Source organism: Sceloporus undulatus, chromosome 1 (assembly GCF_019175285.1).
Source record: "Sceloporus undulatus isolate JIND9_A2432 ecotype Alabama chromosome 1, SceUnd_v1.1, whole genome shotgun sequence".
Taxonomy (NCBI): Eukaryota; Metazoa; Chordata; class Lepidosauria; order Squamata; family Phrynosomatidae; genus Sceloporus; species Sceloporus undulatus.
The window spans coordinates 363,928,893-363,946,976 of record NC_056522.1 but is presented as its reverse complement, the minus strand read 5'-3'; the positions used below and the strand labels follow the sequence as shown (position 1 = coordinate 363,946,976).

At 41.2% G+C, this 18,084-nt stretch overlaps 1 protein-coding gene across 1 annotated transcript in view; it reads right to left on the bottom strand.

Moving 5' to 3' along the window:
- LOC121934963 (cytochrome c oxidase assembly factor 8) overlaps window positions 1-18,084 on the bottom strand; it is a 723,331-nt gene that overhangs the window by 126,291 nt on the left and 578,956 nt on the right. The gene's annotated exons all lie outside the window — the stretch shown is intronic.

Below are 18,084 nucleotides of genomic sequence, written 5' to 3'. Positions count from 1 at the left end.
AGAATCAATTTGTGGAGGCAAGTCAACTAACCATGTTTTTCACAATACCTGAAGCAACTTGATTGTGTCCCTGACATTATCTACAAAGATGATGTAGACGATGGAGAAACGTGACATATTTTTCCTCCCATGACAAGCAGTTGCAGAGGCAGAAATAAAAAAAAAAATTCTCTTTAAAATAACCATTGCATCCTCCACAGACAAGCTTAACTATGTGGATCTGGAAGGTGACAACAACTGCATGGATTCTACACACGAGTAGGGACATGGCTTACCGTACATAGGGAATTATGCTGTCTTGTGTGGTCTATAAGTTCATGGTCATATATTATTATTATTATTTACTTATATCCCGCCTTTGCAGACAGTAATCATTTGCTAGTTTGGCTCATAGTCTGAACAAGTCATTTTGGATATCTAAGGCCTGCTGTAACTTTCCACTAAAGTCTCTTCCACACTAAACATTGATAGCATTTTGCTACATACTATGGGATCCCATGGATTCCTGGGTTTGGTAGTTTGGTGAAGCACTAGATCTTTGTATAAGAAAATTCGAACAATCCCATCAAAATCCCAAAATTTCATAGGACATAGCTCTGGCAGTTAAAGTGGCATCAAAGAGCTGTGGATGGGCATGTCATTCTCATGCAGTGAATCTGGCAGCACATTTTAGGCCAGGGGTGAGAATCCTGAGCGCTTCCAGATGTTTTGTTTGGACTGCAACTCCCAGCATTCACCATCATTGGGGAGATCTTTGGGGAGGAAGACAACCCATGGACCTTCAGTTATGTTCTTGTTTTGGGGACTCAGTGATGTAGAAAGGAGCCCAGAACTGAGGAGCCTGAACTCTCAAGCCTGAATCCAACCCTGCCTATCTAAAAATGAAAAAGAAAATGAATTCATATGAGCAGAAATTTGACGGTTTATCGCTTAATCCTGGGTCATAACAAAATTAATATATGTACAAAACATAGTCAATAAAACATGGGCAATAAAACGTACTGTCCATAAAACACTCTTTCACATGAATGGGTAGATAGATTTGTCTCAGTTTTCTTTCTGTAAGAATAAATGGAGCCATGGTGTCTTGTCATTGACCTCTTCATATTTTCCAAAGAAGAATTCAGTTCTCTGTTGAGCTGACCAAACATCAGAACTAAAATTCCATGATTATGGGCTCATGTTCCATTAGGAATAAGGGCTGCTGATTCATTTTTTAACTGGCCCATTACCAACATAATGCTGGAGACTGGCAGGAAGGAAATAAACTCATTTGGAAAAGAGCTCTTCAAATACCATGGACTGCTCAAAAGGCAAATGAATGGGTCTTAGACCAAATCAAGCCTGACCTCTCACTAGAAGCAAAGATGAATAAACTGAGGCTGTCATACTTTGGATATATTATGAGAGACGTGACTCATTGGAAAAGATGGCAACACTTGGTAATGTGGGAGGCAGTAGGAAAAAGAGGAAGACTGCACTTCAGGAAGATTGATTCAGTCAAGGAAGCCCGGGCCCTGAATTTGCAAGACCAAAGACCATGAATCTTGGAGATATACCATTTGTAGGGTTGCCTGACTTAATGGCAAACAACAATCCCATTTGTAGGGCCACCACAAGTTAGAATTGAGTTGAAGGAACATAATAACAACAGCAACATTTATGAAAACTTCCCTGACTGTCCTCTCCAGCAGTCTTCCCCAAACCCTGCTTCAACTCAGCTGGAGATGATGGGAATTGTAGTCCAATTCCAACACAAATGGAAGGGCCAAATTACAGTATGTTGTCCTACAGATTACAAAAACTCTAAAAATATGTTCAGGTGTTGGAAGAAGTCAAATGTTACTGGACAATTGTTGCAGCAAAGGATTAATTAATTAATTAATTAATTTCCCACTTTTCTCCCAGCATGGAATCCAAAGCATGCATCTATCTATCTATCTATCTATCTATCTATCTATCTATCTATCTATCTATCTATCTATCTATCTCACATCCCAACCCATAGAGCTGGGCAGTCACTGGTGAGTATTGTTGAGAGTTGCAGTCCAACAGTAACTGAAGGGCTGTATGAATCTCATCCCTGTTGTTTTCATAAATGCAAGAGACAAGTAATTCAGAACTGAGGAAGGGGAACATTTACAGATATTTCATAAAAACAAGGAGAATAACAGCTTCAGTGGAAAGAATAAGGTGAGATTTAAGGGGAACTGAGAGCCAGTGTGGTGTAGTGGTTAGAGTTTTGGACTGTGACTCTGGTGGTCAGGGTTTGATTCCCCACTCAGGCATAAAAACCCGCTGGTTGATCCTGGGCAAATAATCTCTCTCAGGCTCAGGATGGAAATATCGAACCCCCTTTGAATAAACTTGCCAAGAAAACCCTATGATAGGGTTGCCATGTCAAAAATTACTTGAAGCCGCACAACAACAGCAACAAAGGAACTTATAAAAAGCAGCAGAAGGTAAGGGAGGCAGGCATGGTCCATATGAGACCTGGAAGAGTGTGCATAGCAGAACTCAAATCTGCGCATTGTCTTGAGGATATTTGTTGTGTGTAGCTGATCTTGCAGGAGACAATCCAATTAGTTTCAGTGCATGCATGAACACCCACATGCAAGCTGCTGATGAAATTGAAGCTCTCTGCTGTTCTCATTATTGAACTCGTGTGAATAGAACCTTTTCATGGGTGTAGCATGGGGACAGGGCAAAATGAGGACAGTGCCCTCTCAGACAAGAATTCTGTCCTCCCCTACATTAGATTTTCTTACATTCCCCAAATTTCTAGCCAGTGGCATCACTAGGATTGGTGCCACCAAATCCAGTAACTCATGGTATTCCCCCCCCCCCAGTGAACTCCTCCCATACCACACCCTAGGATCCTTAGTAATGGGTTTTGTACTAATGTTACTCATAAATTTCTATTTCCATATATCACTGCGGCAACAACTAGCAACTAAACAACTAGCAAAATCAAAATTATACTTTTAAATTACAGTATCATATGCACAGCCTACACATACATAGTTTCATTTGGTTAAAGTGTACTTTGGTAAGATGTGATGTTTTTAACGAAAATTTAAAAAACTAAAAATTTAAATTTAAGGTGTTTTTATTTTTTAAAGAAACCTGGGCCTCCTCCTTTCTCTTCCCACCGAGCCTCACCTCACTCACACCATCTCTTCTGCTGAGCTCCAATATTTTAAAGGAATGCAGGCAAATGCCACAGCTTGTTTCTGGTAAAAGGCAGATGTTTGGGAAGCGGTGGGATCACCTCCCATAGAGTGTCACCTGTTGCGGATCATACCCCTGTAGTGATGTCTCTATTTCTAGCATTGCAGAGGATGATGCACTACAATCTTCCACACCTAGAACTCTGATATTTGCAGTCTTCATAGTCCCTTGGTAACTTTGCCTGCCCCTCCTTTTCTTGGGATGCCAAAATTGTAGTTGAGGTCCTGTAATTACAGTGTTGTTGCTATGATCCATCCCCTGATTTGACCCCCGAAGTCCACCTTAAAAGATAAACAGCTGGACTGAGCAACGGAATTCTGAAGTGCTAGGGAATGGGATGCTGCAGGACAATATGACTAAGCTTTTTCCTGCCAGTGAGTGACAGTGTGACAAAGAGTTGCAACAGGACCTTGCATGGTCCCTGTTTCCAGGCCTCACACTATCATTCCTTCAAGTTTGGTACCTCATTCTGCAGCCCCCCATACATCAGTGGTACAGAACTCCATCTCTTGGTGCATCTGGCTGCCAATGGTACGATCATCATAAATGTGAACCATTCATATGTCATTTTAACTGCTGGTTTCCCTTCATGACATATGGACTTTGTTTCTACCAACCACACAATGTGAAATTTAAATGTGAATTTTTTTAGGTGACTGTCCACTTGTTGGAACCAGATGGCCACCTTTGTGCTTCTGCAGTCACAGGTGATCATTACCATTACAACACATTTATTTCTGGAAAGGAGAGATGAGCAGTATCTTCCCTGCAGCTATTGGTTTTCTGGTTTGGCCGAGAGCTGGAGTCAGGTTGATCGTTCACTGATATTGCTGTGCTGTTCCCAAGAAGGAGGGAGGTGCCACCATCACCCAGTAATCATTTTCCCTCTGGATGATAACTTCATTCAGCTTTTTGTACAATGCCAATATGTCCATCCTGTCTGCTCTGCTTTTGCAGAATCACATGCAGATAAAGCAGAATGAGAGGAGATGTGGAGGAAATTTAGTATTACTCAGTACAAGGCCAGTAACCTTAGGCGTCAGATTTTGGGTGTCACAAAAGGCCACTAATGGTTACAGTCTCAAAACATATTGAAGATAAAATTTCAAATGAAACCTGGCCTGTTTTTATTGGGACAATTAGATGAACAAATAAAGATGAAGTATGGGAGAATGAGAAAATATATGATCATGGCTGTGAGACTTCTGTATGCACAAAAAGGGAAAGACAGGATAACACTGACGAAAGAGGACTGCATTTTAAAATTATATGATTTGATGGAAATGGACACTTTGCATGCCTTAACTAGAGAAAAAACCTGGAGTAGTTTTCAGAAGGATTGGGAACCGTACCTTGTGTCGTTACAGGGGAATTGTATAACAGTGGGATTTGAAAATTAGTAGGATTAATAAACAGTCAAAACGTAAGATAAGAAATTGATGATAGAGGAAATTTAATATTATATCAACTAGAACCATTAGTTGAAACATTGGAAGTTAATATTACTTTTTTCCTTTTTTTAGTAGTAGTTGTGTGTTTGTAGTTTTATGTTTATATAATCTTGTAGGCATGTTTTTTCATTTTTTCATTTTGTTTTCATATATGTATTTCCCTTATGTGTAATTTTATAGTATAAAAGTCTTTATAAATAAAATCAGAAAAAATAATTTGTTTCTATAGTCATTGAGATCCTACACTGTACTGGCAGAGTGTAACACCATGTGTAGCTCTACCAGACATGGATCTGCATCCTCGCCCCTCCTAAAACTTGCAGCCTATTTCCCAGATGCTTGAGCACACCCAATGGATTTAGAGTATTATTGCATGAGAAAAGAAAGCCAAAACGGAGTGGGAGAGAAGTGGCTTTCTCCATGCCTTTCTGCATGATGTTGTAACACTTCAATTCTTCTTCCCAAGGAAGATGGTAGTAAAAGCTTGTCATTTGTCATGCTGGAAAAATCCAGTCAACAAAAGGCATGCTTTTAGGACTGTCTACCTTGGGAAGAGAATGGAAATGCTACAACATCATGCAGGAGACACTGAGAAAGCCACTACTTTCCCACTTTGTTTTGGCTTTCTTTTCTCATGTGATAATGCTCATAGTGATTGGGGAGGGCAGAGAGAATCCAGACAGGGTCCAGATGTGTTCCTGTAGCCAGATGCATAGGGAGCCCTGATGGTGCAGTATTTAAATGTCTGTACTGCAGCCACAAGGTTGTGAGTTCAATCCTAGGATCTCCAAGGTCTACTCAGCCTTGCATCCTTCTGTAGATCGCTAAAATGAATACCCAGCTTGTTGGGGGCAATTAGCTTACACATTGTAAACTGCTTGGAGAGTGCTTAAGTGCACTGATAAGCGGTATAGAAATGTACTTGCTATTGCTATAAAACATCCTTCTTCCTGCCCTCCAAAGGTCTCCTGGGAGGTTGTGTGTGGCTACAGAAACACAGCCAAATGCTACCTAGTGACTCCTTCATATCCAGGTTACTCAATGGCTGTCTAGGGGATGCCTAGGCCACAGGCAAGCAGGCACATCCTCCAACATTTCATAGATAAAAGCTGGGATGCCTTTGACCAAGCAACATCACAGTGTGATTAAGAGGGCAAAAGTTATAAATGAGGAAGAACAAGTAAGCTACAAGAGACAGCAGAAGTTTGCTTTTGCCTGTCCCTTCTTCTCTGCTGCCACTTGGTAATTACATGCAACTTACTCAGTTTGTCCCAACCAAAGTAAGTAAGAACAAATGGAGGAAGTGGGAGGCGTACAGACAAAATGAAATATTTTAAAAGCAGCTGGAAAAATGGTGGTGGTGGTGAATTAATCAGGACTGTCCATACCAAATTGGGACCATTGGAGGGTATGGGCATGTTGGGCAGGCAGGAGGTCATTCTGCAAAGGAGGTGCTGGGGTAAAGCACCATACCATCACCATTGGAGGTTGGGCCCATGATAGAATGATTTTTCACAGTATTAGCTATAGGAATGATCGGATTGGTTGTACGGTGTATGTGGCTTGGCTTTTTATTATTCTTCATTCGTAGTGATCAGCTATTCCTTCAGAGAAGCATCTAGAAGCTCCAGATAATTGTAATTTTTCTGTTCCAAATTATGAGCTCTCAAAGAATGCAAATATATCAACTTTTGTCTAGCCTGCATCAGATATGGTTAAATAATTCATATGCTTAATTTATTATTACAATTTGACTAGACAGTAGATTAGATTTACCACAGATTTACCAGCCATCTCATCTAAAATTTGAGCATGACCTTTTCTTTACATTTCCAGTATTGCCAAGGATACCATTTTCAGCCAAGTACTAAAATGGAAATTTATCATCAACAGCAGAAGCCCTGCAGAAGTGGTGCATGACAATCAATGTGACTGACAAGTGTGACAATTAGTATCTCAGGCACTGTGACAAATTCTTTCTCACACCCTATTTTTCCACCTAAGACCACAATTGATGGTGTCTAAAAATGTTTATATTTTCAAGGACGACTTTCTTGTTTCTGGGCCATAATGAAAAATTAGTGCCATAGCTTCAAATCTCCTTCCCCATACAAAACTTCCCTTTAGAAGCTATAACTGCCTATACATCAAACTGCCCAAATCCAAAATGGTCACACATCGATGTTGATATCTTCAGGAGAAGCTACATGTAACACCCAACACAGATCTTCTCCTGAAAGCAATATTACAGGGTTTTAGCCACCCCCACCCCCACCATCATGACTCATGATGGTATCATGTTGCACATTTCCCTGCCTTCATTCACAACAACCAAAGTTAGTAGATGGAAAGGACAGGCAGCTCTATAACTAGTAGTTTTTCTAGGATTTTTATCCACCATCTGAATGGAATGGGAAAGTCAGTCTCAGAAAGCTGCAACAGCAGAATGAAATGTCCTGGAGCGGATACAGTTAGGGATCCACCTAGGAAGCTACTGATCAATACAACATACTATTTGGACGATATCTGGGGCAAATATTCATTTCCCCATCAAGAAAGAGGCAGGCCTGACCTGACTCTAACTTCATTATTGTAAATCTTTCCTGGTTTCCTTTTGCACTTGCTTGACACATGATAGTCAAAGGACGAACAATGCCATTGTGTTGTACCACTGATAAGATCTTTACCAAACCTGCCTGGAAGTGAACTTTGCCTCTATGGCAACGTGTTACAGGTGTGTGTTTTATTTGCATACTGCCTTTTGTACACTAAAGCAAATTATTGACCTTCAGACTTCTTCTGAATGTGGGTGTATCTGAGCCAAGCCTTGCCAAATGCTTTACCTTTATTCTACTTTTCTTGGTCTGCTCTACCCTTGAAAATACAACCTTCAGATGTTTTTTCCCAAGGTTTCACAGGTTCCAAGCAGGTTCTTGGCCATGTACTGGCTAGAGTCTCGTCTCCCTCTACCCTGCTTTCTTTTTTGCTTTATGTTTCTGATAAGACTGTTCCCATTACAAGATCCTACATCAGGATTGTGTAGGCTAAATATCTGCATGAGGAGTTATGCACAGACTGGGCTATGCAGTGCACCCAGTACCCTTGAACATTTCACAGATGAAAGTGGAAACACATGTTGCTAAGCAATCTCAAAGTGTGATCAAGATGGCAAAAGTTATTTATAACGAAGAACAGACAAACTAGGAATGGCAGCAGCAGTTTGCTTTTGCCTGAGCCTAGGGGGAAAGGGCAAGTCTTCCCCATCTTCTCTTCTTCCCAATGCCGAGTTAATTGAGAGCAAACTACTTTGAACTCACTCAGTTTGCAGCACTTGAAATAAGCTGAGGATAAAGGGGGAAAGTGGGAGGAGGAGCAAGAAACTGTGACCTTTTAAAAGCAGCTGAAAAAATAAGTTGACAGATGATTAATTGGGGGATGTGCAAATCTTGTGTTTAGTGGCAAAACTGTGCAACTAAAGACAAACAGAACGCACAACTGAATGTGCCATTGAAGGAATACAGCTTCCAACTCTAGCAGGGAACTGCATCAGCACATCCACTCTGCCTCTGTAACCTTGAACTGAATGCAGATGATGCACATTGGAGAAATATATCCAACCTATTCTGTAGAAATTATATGTGCATAAGCCACCAACAGGATTTTAGCCTATGATAGCAAGTCTGGGACATTTCTTTCTGAATGTGTGCATAGTCCACTGTGGGAACACAATGCTGTGTGTGTATAAAATGACCTTTGTCTTTGGCAAAAGCAGTTATATTTAAGTGGTGACCTTATCATGGGGTTTTCTTGGCAAATTTCTTCAGAGAGTGTTTGCCATTGCCATTCTCAGAGGCTGAGAGAATGTGACCTGCCCAAGTCACCCAGGGTTTTCGTGAGTAAATCCAAGATTTAAATCCTGGTCCCTAGAATAATAGGAAATCCAGGTTCATGTCACTGTCATGAAACTCACTGGGGTGGTGTTAGGCTAATCATTCTCTTCCAGCCTTGCCTACCTCACAGGATTGTTATTAGCAAAACATGGGAGTGAAGAAAATGATATATGCTGCTTTCAGCCCATTTCTTTTCATGCCGGCTGTGGAAACAGTTGTGCCAAAAAAAGGACCTTTTCCCAAGGTCTGCCGCAAGTGATCCTTCTGGTAGCACTGATATTTCTGCCCATTGTCACACCACATTCCTTCAGGGATGATTTTGTGACATCCATGTGCATGTGCTTTGTTTCCATGCAGCCTTTAACTGCTTGGTAATCCTTTACTCCTCTGCTTTGTACTCTGAAGCAATTAGTTGTCTCTTTGTATAAATCCTTCCACTTACAACAAATTGCTTTCCATCCTCTAGGTTCTAGAGGTGCTTAATCATGGATTGTCAGCTGCTGCTGCCCACCTATTCCTCGGTTTGCTAAATTAAAAAAGCATGTTTTTGATCCCTAGGTAGGCAGTGGCAGGCCAGAAAAGCAATCAATATAATTTCTTATTCAGGAATCAATGTGAAAGCAAAAGCTTAAAGAGAAATTAAGAAGGAAGAAAATAGATGTTAGGAAGGCGTATTTCTCCATCTCGTTCACTTTCTTGTTTGCATGTGTTCTAAGGAACTCAGGACCCATTTCTCATTTGGTGATTTTCTCTGCTTAGATGCTTAGTGACAAGGAAAGTTGAGCAGGAAAGTAACAGAAGTTATTATTTATCCCAGCACCCCCAGTCAATATACCAATGGGAATTTTACTTTTAAAAAAGTAACATTCCCAAACTTTGGAAAGGAGGGAGTGGGACTTTCATATGAAGACTATGAGTGCAAGTGAAGAATGATTTCTCTTTGCTATATGCATTGCCTTCTATTTTTCTCCCACTCAACAAAGCTTTGAACTCAACAGAGCTTTAAGAGATAATTGAAGATTTTTTATCCATGCACTAGGGAGATCTGGAGCACAGCTTTTAGACTACAGCTCCCAGAACCCCTCAGCCTACATGCAGCAATGGCTCATGGGTGTCTTGTTAGTGGATTGGTGAATCTGTTTTGGGTTGTAGTCTGAATTTTAAAGAAGTAATCTAAGGTGCTGATTCCTGTATCCCAAATCATTCCGGCACCTTGGATAGCTCCTATTAAGATGCAAACTAAACACTGGAACAGATTCATTGCCCCAATGACTTAGAAACTATTAGACACCATGGTATATATGGTGACTGGCCAGGAAGGCTAGAACATTTTGGAAGCTAGGATCCAAAACCTTTCCAAGATCTGATCTGGGGACAAGCCCATCTGACCTCTCCCATTTTGCTTTGGCCTGAGAATTTGGCCTCTCACTCAGAATTTGGCCTCATGTAGAGTACATTGCAGATTGTGGAAAGGCCTGCTGGACAAGATCTGTCATATTACCACCCTAAACAGCTTTTAAAAAGCTATAAAGATGTATCTCTTCCGGCAGGCCTTTCCTGAATAGTTCCCTGGCCACCAGAAGGAAAATCTAATTGCTGAACTCTGACCTCATCACAGTCACAACCTGTTGTTTATTGTATTGTTTATAAGTATGTTTTATTTCTTACATTGTTTAATTGTATTTTAAGGGGGGGAATTGTATATTTTTAATTTTTTCTACATTTTGTAGAGGGGTGGGATATAAATTATTATTATTATTATTATTATTATTATTATTATTAAAATAGATCGTCCAGTGATATTAATTGGTAGGTGATTCAGGACAAAGGAAAAGAAGTTCTTCATAAGGTTACCCATCAATCTGTGAAATTCACTACCACAAAATGGCCACTAGCATGTGTTTGCGTGTCTTCAAATTCCCTGTTGACTTATGGTGACCTTGGATTTCATAGGGTTTTCGTAGGTAAGGAATACTCAGAGGTGGTTTTGTAAGATCCTTCTTCCAAAATCTAGCCTACCGTGCCTGGTATTCATTGGCAATCTCCCATCCAAGTATGACTCTGCATAGCCTCCAAGGCCAGATGGGATCTGGTGCTTTTGAGGTATTTAGGCTGGTTTAGCTGGCCTCAAAAGGAAATTAAACAGATTTGTGGAGATTGATACAACTTCTACTAGTTACAATAGCTATTTGGAATCTTCCAGTTCAGAAGCAGTAAGTTACTGAATCATAGCAATTGGAAACCACCAAATGCACTTGAGGAAGTAGACTTAAGTCTAGGAAAGCTCATGGTACCAACCTCTTTCTTTCATTCATTCAGTCTGAAAGATGCTACAAGATCTCTCTACGTACTTTTTCTTCAAGAGTCAGCCTTGCAAGAGCAAGAGAGAGCAGCTTAGGTATTTCTCCAACCCAGGCCATTTCACAGATTCAGACAGATTTTTTAGTATTAGGAAAGCCATCTTGCATTCTTCTGACCAGTCTGTCGAGTGATCAAAGATGCTGAGAACCAGCTGTCTCTTCCTTGGGTTACCCACAGCAAGCTTTAACTTTGGAGTCAGGAATGCCAAAGGACACTGTGTGATTCAGTGGGCATGTGGAGACTTGTATAGGGACTGACACTTTGCTAACCCCACCTCCTGCCTGAAGTTTAGCAGTGGTTCCAGCAAAGAAGGCAGCTCCTAAACAGAACATGGTGCACCCTCTGTTGCTCTCCTGTGAAATCCAGCAGAGCTGGAGCCCAGATTTCATACCTGAAAAGATGTTAACCATCAGCCTGCAGGCTGCAAGTAAATCAAGGCAAGAATTCCCTCCAACTATCAGTTGCTGCTTCACTGGCTGCTTGGTTGCTGCTCTTTTTGCACCTGGTCACCCTGGGAGCAGCAATTGACCAGCTGGCCAGCCGGCCTTCCTTTTGCTATAAGGCTGATGCAGGTGAAAGGAACGAATGAGCCTGGGCCACTGCTGCATTTGCGCATGAGAGGTTGAGGCAGAGGAAGCGGTGGTGGCGAGCTGGCTGCTGCACAAACAGGAGGCCTAATACCAAGAAATAGGTGTTGGGGCACTAGGGCCCAAAAGGAAAAGTGGGTGGTAGCCAGAAGAAGTTTGGTGACCACTGGTTTAGAGTATTTATACTCTGCTCTTCAGCCATAAAGACTCTCCAAATGGCTCAAAAATTGTTAATTTAACAGTTCCCTATTCTCAGGCTTACAATCTCAGGCCACACTACATAATAAACCAGTTTTAAAACTGGTTTGAACTGCTTTAAAGGGCCTTTGTTCACTGGTGCCGAATTTCTCTGATGTGGTTTGATGCGGGGGGGAGGCAGCGCTAAACCTGGTTTAAACCAGTTCTTCCAAATCCGAGGTATTTACCGCATCTTTTTAAATGATTTGGTTCAACACAAGTGCAAACACGTTGTCGATTGGATTTGGTTCCCCTGTGACATCATCATCCCTGTGACGTTACACATTTGAGAATCCATTTTGAATTGATCCAATTGTTAATGTGAACGTGAAGTAGGTTAAACTGAAACGAGCAGATTAGATCACAGCAATCAAAGTCTGACCATGTTTGTAGTGTCGAATCGCTCCAATGATCCAACGCAAAAATCGGTTTATTAAGTAGTGTGAATGAAGCCTAAATAAGACAGGACAAAGAAAAGGGAATGGCATTGGGGGAGAGGATGAAGCCCAGCAGATATTGCTGGTTCCAGGGCAGTGGCAGTTGGGATGGATGCCTTTCATCTGTTTCTGGGCCTAGGCATGATGTTGTTGAGGAAGGCCATCCTGCTTCCTATTATTCCTGTCTGAACAGCTGGCAAACCTTCATCAGATCAGGACAGGAATGGGATGCTTAAACACCTTCAAATTGCTTGGCTTGCAAATGACTATTGCTTCAAAGGAAATCAAGACAATACAGTCAGCCTTCTGTAACCATGGAGTCTTTATACATGGATTCAAACATCTATGGCTTGAAAATATTCAAAATATATATAAATTCTAAAAAGCAAGCCTTGATTTTGGCATTATTATTATTATTTATGAGGGATAACATTTTACTATCCATCATATTTAACAGGATTTGGACATCCATAGATTTTGGTGTCCACAGGTGGTCCTGGAACCAAACCAAGGGCCTACTTTATTAAGGTTATATTTGGTCAAAACACACTGCAGAAAAAATCCAGTTTGAGACCACTTTAATTGGCCTGGATCAGTGCTAGAAAATCCTGGGAATTATAGTTTATTGTAGCACCAGAGCTCCCTGACACAGAAGGCTAAGTCTCACAAAACTACAATTCCCAGAATTCCCTAGCATTGAGCCTGGGCACTTAAAGCGGTCTCAGACTGGATTATTTCTGCAGTGTTTTGGACCTATGCCATACAGTTCTCTCTATTACTAGGGCCATCAAGAGAATTTTTTTTAAAGTACACCTTGTAGAGTCTGAAAATTTAGTTCCAAGTTGTACTCCAAAAAGTAACTTTTACAACCTTTATTATAAATGTTTGGAAAATGTTCCTCTTGTTGCCAAAATGGCACCATCCAGACAAAAGCAAGCAAACCTGAAGTCTTCAGAAGCATAGAATATATTTTGTTCTGCACAGCTGATAAAATGGATAACAATTATGGATAAAAATTACTCCTCCTTCTTCTAGGGAAACTCTTGCTTCTGGGAGGAAGAAGGGCTCATTTCCTGGCTTTTAGACAAAAAAAGCATTATGCAAGTGCACAGGAGCAAGGCTTTCCAATTGTCAACTGGCCAGAATCCCTTAACCTCCCGCCGCCAATTTCATCTGCTATATTGATTTTGTAACAACACACACAAAAAAACTTTATTGGATGGATGACATCTTGCAAGTGATGTACATGTGTGTAGGTGTGGTACATATGTCTCTTCGTATGGGGTATAGGGAACTATTTTAACCCTTTCCACTCCATCTAATATGCCTCCCCACAGCAGCTGTCAAGCCTTGGGAGACCATGCTGTTGCTTACAGCTGGGGAGGGGAGGAAATGGGGAGGCAATTCAGATGCCCCAGCTGCTGTTGCTCTGGGCTCCTAGGGAAGGAAAATGAAAGTGTACTCCATCTGTGAATGCATTCTCATTTCTTCCCCTTTTTGAGCTGAGATCTGTTGCTTCTCCATTGTCTGAATTGCCTCCTCCCTACTTTCCCTCCTCACTAGCAAACAGCAGAAGCAGGGACCTCCTCCCAGGATTGATAGCTGCTGAGGGAGGACATGGAACTGCATGTCTGGAACATTATGCTCCACCTGCACGATGTTGAATCTCAGCCAGTGTCTAATCCAGTGCTCCCCAAACTTTGGTCCTCCAGGTTTTTTGAACTTCAATCCCAGCCACTTGGTTAACAGTCAGGAATTCTAGGAGCTGAAGTCTGAAACATCTGGAGGATCCATGTTTGGGAGCCACTAGAATCCATATGTGGCCTTTCAGATATTTTTGGGTTACAGCTTCCATTCACCCATCCCAGCATAACCAGTTGAAAAGGACTATGGACCAGCAGTTCAAAAACAGCTGGAAGGCCACTGTTGCCCACCTCTGATCTAGTCAACATTCAACACTGTTTCCCACAGTTGTCAATATTTGGGAAGCTCACAAAGAGCTAAGGGCAAGAGAATCTCTTTCTGATTTCTTGGTAGCTGATATCAAGAAGAATACTGACTTTTGATACATGGCCATTTCTCTGGAGGGGTTTACCTGAATGCTCCTGCATTGCAGTGGGCTGGATCAGAGTTCTTTTCCAAATCTATGCATCTATGATTCTATGAAGTGTCTTGAGATTGGCCACGATGGGATGGTTTGCCATTTGGTGATCTGTCACAAGCTGTTGGCAATTTAGGCTTATAGGCAATTCCTCTGATAGTCATGTTATAACACACAAATTAAAAACAAAAGAATCCTTCAATATCAACCAATATGAACTACTCAAAGCCATATTTTGATGGGGTGGCCAGAGGAAAAAAAGAAGGCAGAGCTCCTGTCCTTTTATAGTTGTGTGGAAGGAGGAATTTAAGCAGGTGTAGTTTGCATGGCTTTTGTTGAAATCCCCTCTTACACACAAGAACTGTGTGTTGTTTGGTCAAATGGCCTCCCTTGGTGCTGAAAACAGCACCACTGTCTCTCACCAAAGAGAAATCCCAAGGCAATAAGACTCCCTGCTTAGGAAAACAGGTTGCCTGGAGAAACAAGATGAATACCTGGATTTTTGCAGGAGTGAAGTCAATATTTCTGTACTCTAGAGAATTACAGTTCTTTCTTCTCGTTTCTTTTCCTTCTGTACAGCTGAAGAAACCTGCTTGACATTTTTAGCAACACCATGTTTTATGTTCCTTCCTTCCTGAGGTGAAAGGGAAAGCAATCACAGCCCACTATTACAGCATTTCTTAATTTCACTGCATTGCAGTGAATGAAGGAGCTGCGGAGGGAGACATTTTGTAGCGGGCCAAGGCTACAAGTGTATATTAGACTTGGAGTGGGACTGACTTTTTGAGTAAACACAGTGCTGCCACACTTTGCATGTCATGCTAAAGAAATTCAAATTAAACCACAGATGCACTGCTGCTCCTTGCAACATTTCATTTTGTTTGTCCCTCACCTGTTTTAGGCTGCCAGCACACTGCAGAATTAATGCAGTTTGACACCACATTAACTGCCATGGCTCCATCCTATGGAATCCTGGGAATTGCAGATTGTTGGGACACCAGAACACTCTGACAGAGATGGCTAAATATCCCACATCTTGGAATTCCATAGCATTGAGCCATGGCAGTTAAAGCAGTGTCAAACTATTAATTCTGCAGTGTAGATGCAGCCTGAGTGATTTTTAAATTTCTCCATTTTACCAATGAATGGACACATTGGCAAGCAGACATCTGTCAGACTACCAGCTTTCCAGTTGTTCTCTATGAAATGGGGAAGGAGTAGGTAGGTATACCCTACAGATCTTATCTTTTCCTCATCAAGATCTGTTTCACGTTCCTACATTATGCAAAAAGTATATAGCCGGCCCTCCATATCCACAGATTTTTTTTATCCATGGATTCAACCTTCCATAGCTTTAAAATATGTACAGTGGACCCTTCCCTTCTGGATCCCCCCCCCCCGCATAAGGGGAATTCCACGTATTCTTCAGCCCCATTCAAAAGAATGGGGCTCATGCCTGCAACACAGTGCGGTGCACATGCCCCAGGCATGTGTACCATTACCCCTTCCAGGGCGTGCTGAGCCTTCTCCCAGTTATATATATTCCAATAAGCAAACCTTGATTTTGCCATTTTATATAAGGGACACAATTTTACTATGCCATTGTCTTCAACAGGACTTGAGCATCCACAGATTTTTATATTCATGAGGGGTCTTGGAACCAAACCCCAGTGGATACCAAGGGCCCAGTGTAAATGCAGCTGCAACCTTGGTACTTTAAACTGACTTTCAGGAGTAGCTGTAAAGCTTTTACATCTTTCAATCAAGCCAGATACCTTATTGGAAGCAGTGGCCAGTTCACCTGGATTATACTACCCCCCCCCCACTCCATTTTCTGAGTTGCCTTCAAAGAAGGGCTGAATTGAGGTGTTTCAGCCTTCTGCAGTTTTTGTTCAGCTAATTTTTTGCTCATTTATGCATACTCTTTCTCTCTTCTTGTGGGCATGCATGCATTTATAAGTGTTCCATTAATGATGCAGTAGCTTCCACCCTGCTTTCCTTCACATGTACTTTAGAGCAGCATATAGTAAAGACTTTCGCATCCTTCCTAGGAGGAAAGCTGGAGCCCTGGAACACTTACGTAACATCCTCAGTTCAGATGCTTTGCTTTCCTGATTTTTAATCTGCTCAGCCAGTTCTGTCTTCGCGTGTTGTGAGACTGGCGGAACTTTTTTTAAACTGTTACAGATTAGTGCTGGGGCTGTAACCTGTTAAAAGCTCAGCTGTGTTTATTTTCGTCAAGAAAAGGGCAAAATCAGGTTCACATGGGCTGGCAGATATATTAAAGAGCTTGTACTTGCAGTGGATAAAAGGTATAATTCATAGGCTGTGCTTTATCCAAGTACTCATTGGAGGAGATTGTTCAGGGATAAGACTGCTCAGTGCACAGGCTCTGGAAGGAACACTGGAAAGAATTTGTGCTTTAAATATCTATAGTTACAGATAGCTGTAAATGTAAATTTAGGCTTACATATAAGATAGATCACACAATTGAAGGCGTGTGTGTACAAGACATGAAACAGGATACGAATTTACGACCAAATGGATGTGCTGTAATACTAAGGATTTGTTTAAAGAGTAGATGAGATGGTAAAAAAATGCTTCTGAACAGCATTACTTCGAATTGCAAACCATGAGGAAACAGCATGAAGGGAAGCTACTTTTCTGTTGCTAATTGAGTTGAAATTTTATTACCTGTTTTTTATTGATTTTTTTATTATCTGTTCTTTTTCCCTGGTTCCCACATTGCCAAGCAGGGGAGTGGCCTTTAAATGTACTGAGATCCCTCCAGAATAACTGAACTACAACAGAAACATCTGATACAAAAATGTAGCCATGGACCTTTGAAAGCTCGCATGATGTATTTTCTGCATTTTGTTTGGATACTAAAGGTATCGCTGTTTTGTGTATTTTGTATTTTGTTGTGTTTTGCTGCTTGGCCAACACAGCTACCCCTGAATCTGTATCACTGAACTGTTTGGTATGTGTGAATGATTTTTTAAGTCACAATGACACCAGGAGAAGACACGCATCCTAAATGCTCTCAAGAACTAGGACCGCAGAGGATTTTCACTATAGGGAAGTCATTTAATTGTGTAATACCACACCTGTAACCCCAAAAGCTATTTTATCACCTCACCTGTTGCATATGTGCTGAATCCTCACACACAAAGGGTGCTTTCAGATGGAGGACTGCGAGCACTAACTATTAAAATACATTTTGCAGCCATTCCGTCTTTTTTGCCTTCATGCATTTTTTTAGATTGAAAGAAAACAAAGACTACCAATGTAGTACAAGAAAACATTTTGAAGCCCCCAAGTAACAAGTAATCATCACTCATCACATAGGATTAGGGAGGGAACCATTACCAGTTGTTATTTTTGGGGAGAGGGGAAATGGTCATACTTTCATCTTCCCCAAAAACGTTATTTCCAAACTCAGTTAAAAGATCAAATGTGTGTCTGCTTAGCTTCGCCTTTCTACTGTATAACAAATGCCAGGAGAACATGATCACTCCTTCCTAAGGATCCTGCCACTTCCACTTTAACCAGGTCATTACTGTAGGTTAGGATCGGACCCAAAATATCTGAACCCCTTCTGCCTTCTAGTCAATGAAATTATCTGCAGGACAAGTGAGGAATTTGTTGGACTTTACATTTTTAGCAGACTTTTGACTTCCAGCAAATTTCAGTATACGTGAAATCCCCCATTACCATTATATCTCTCCTTACTGAATGTGTGGATATTTGCAAACAGACAGTAAAATTTGGAATAGACAATGCTACTGC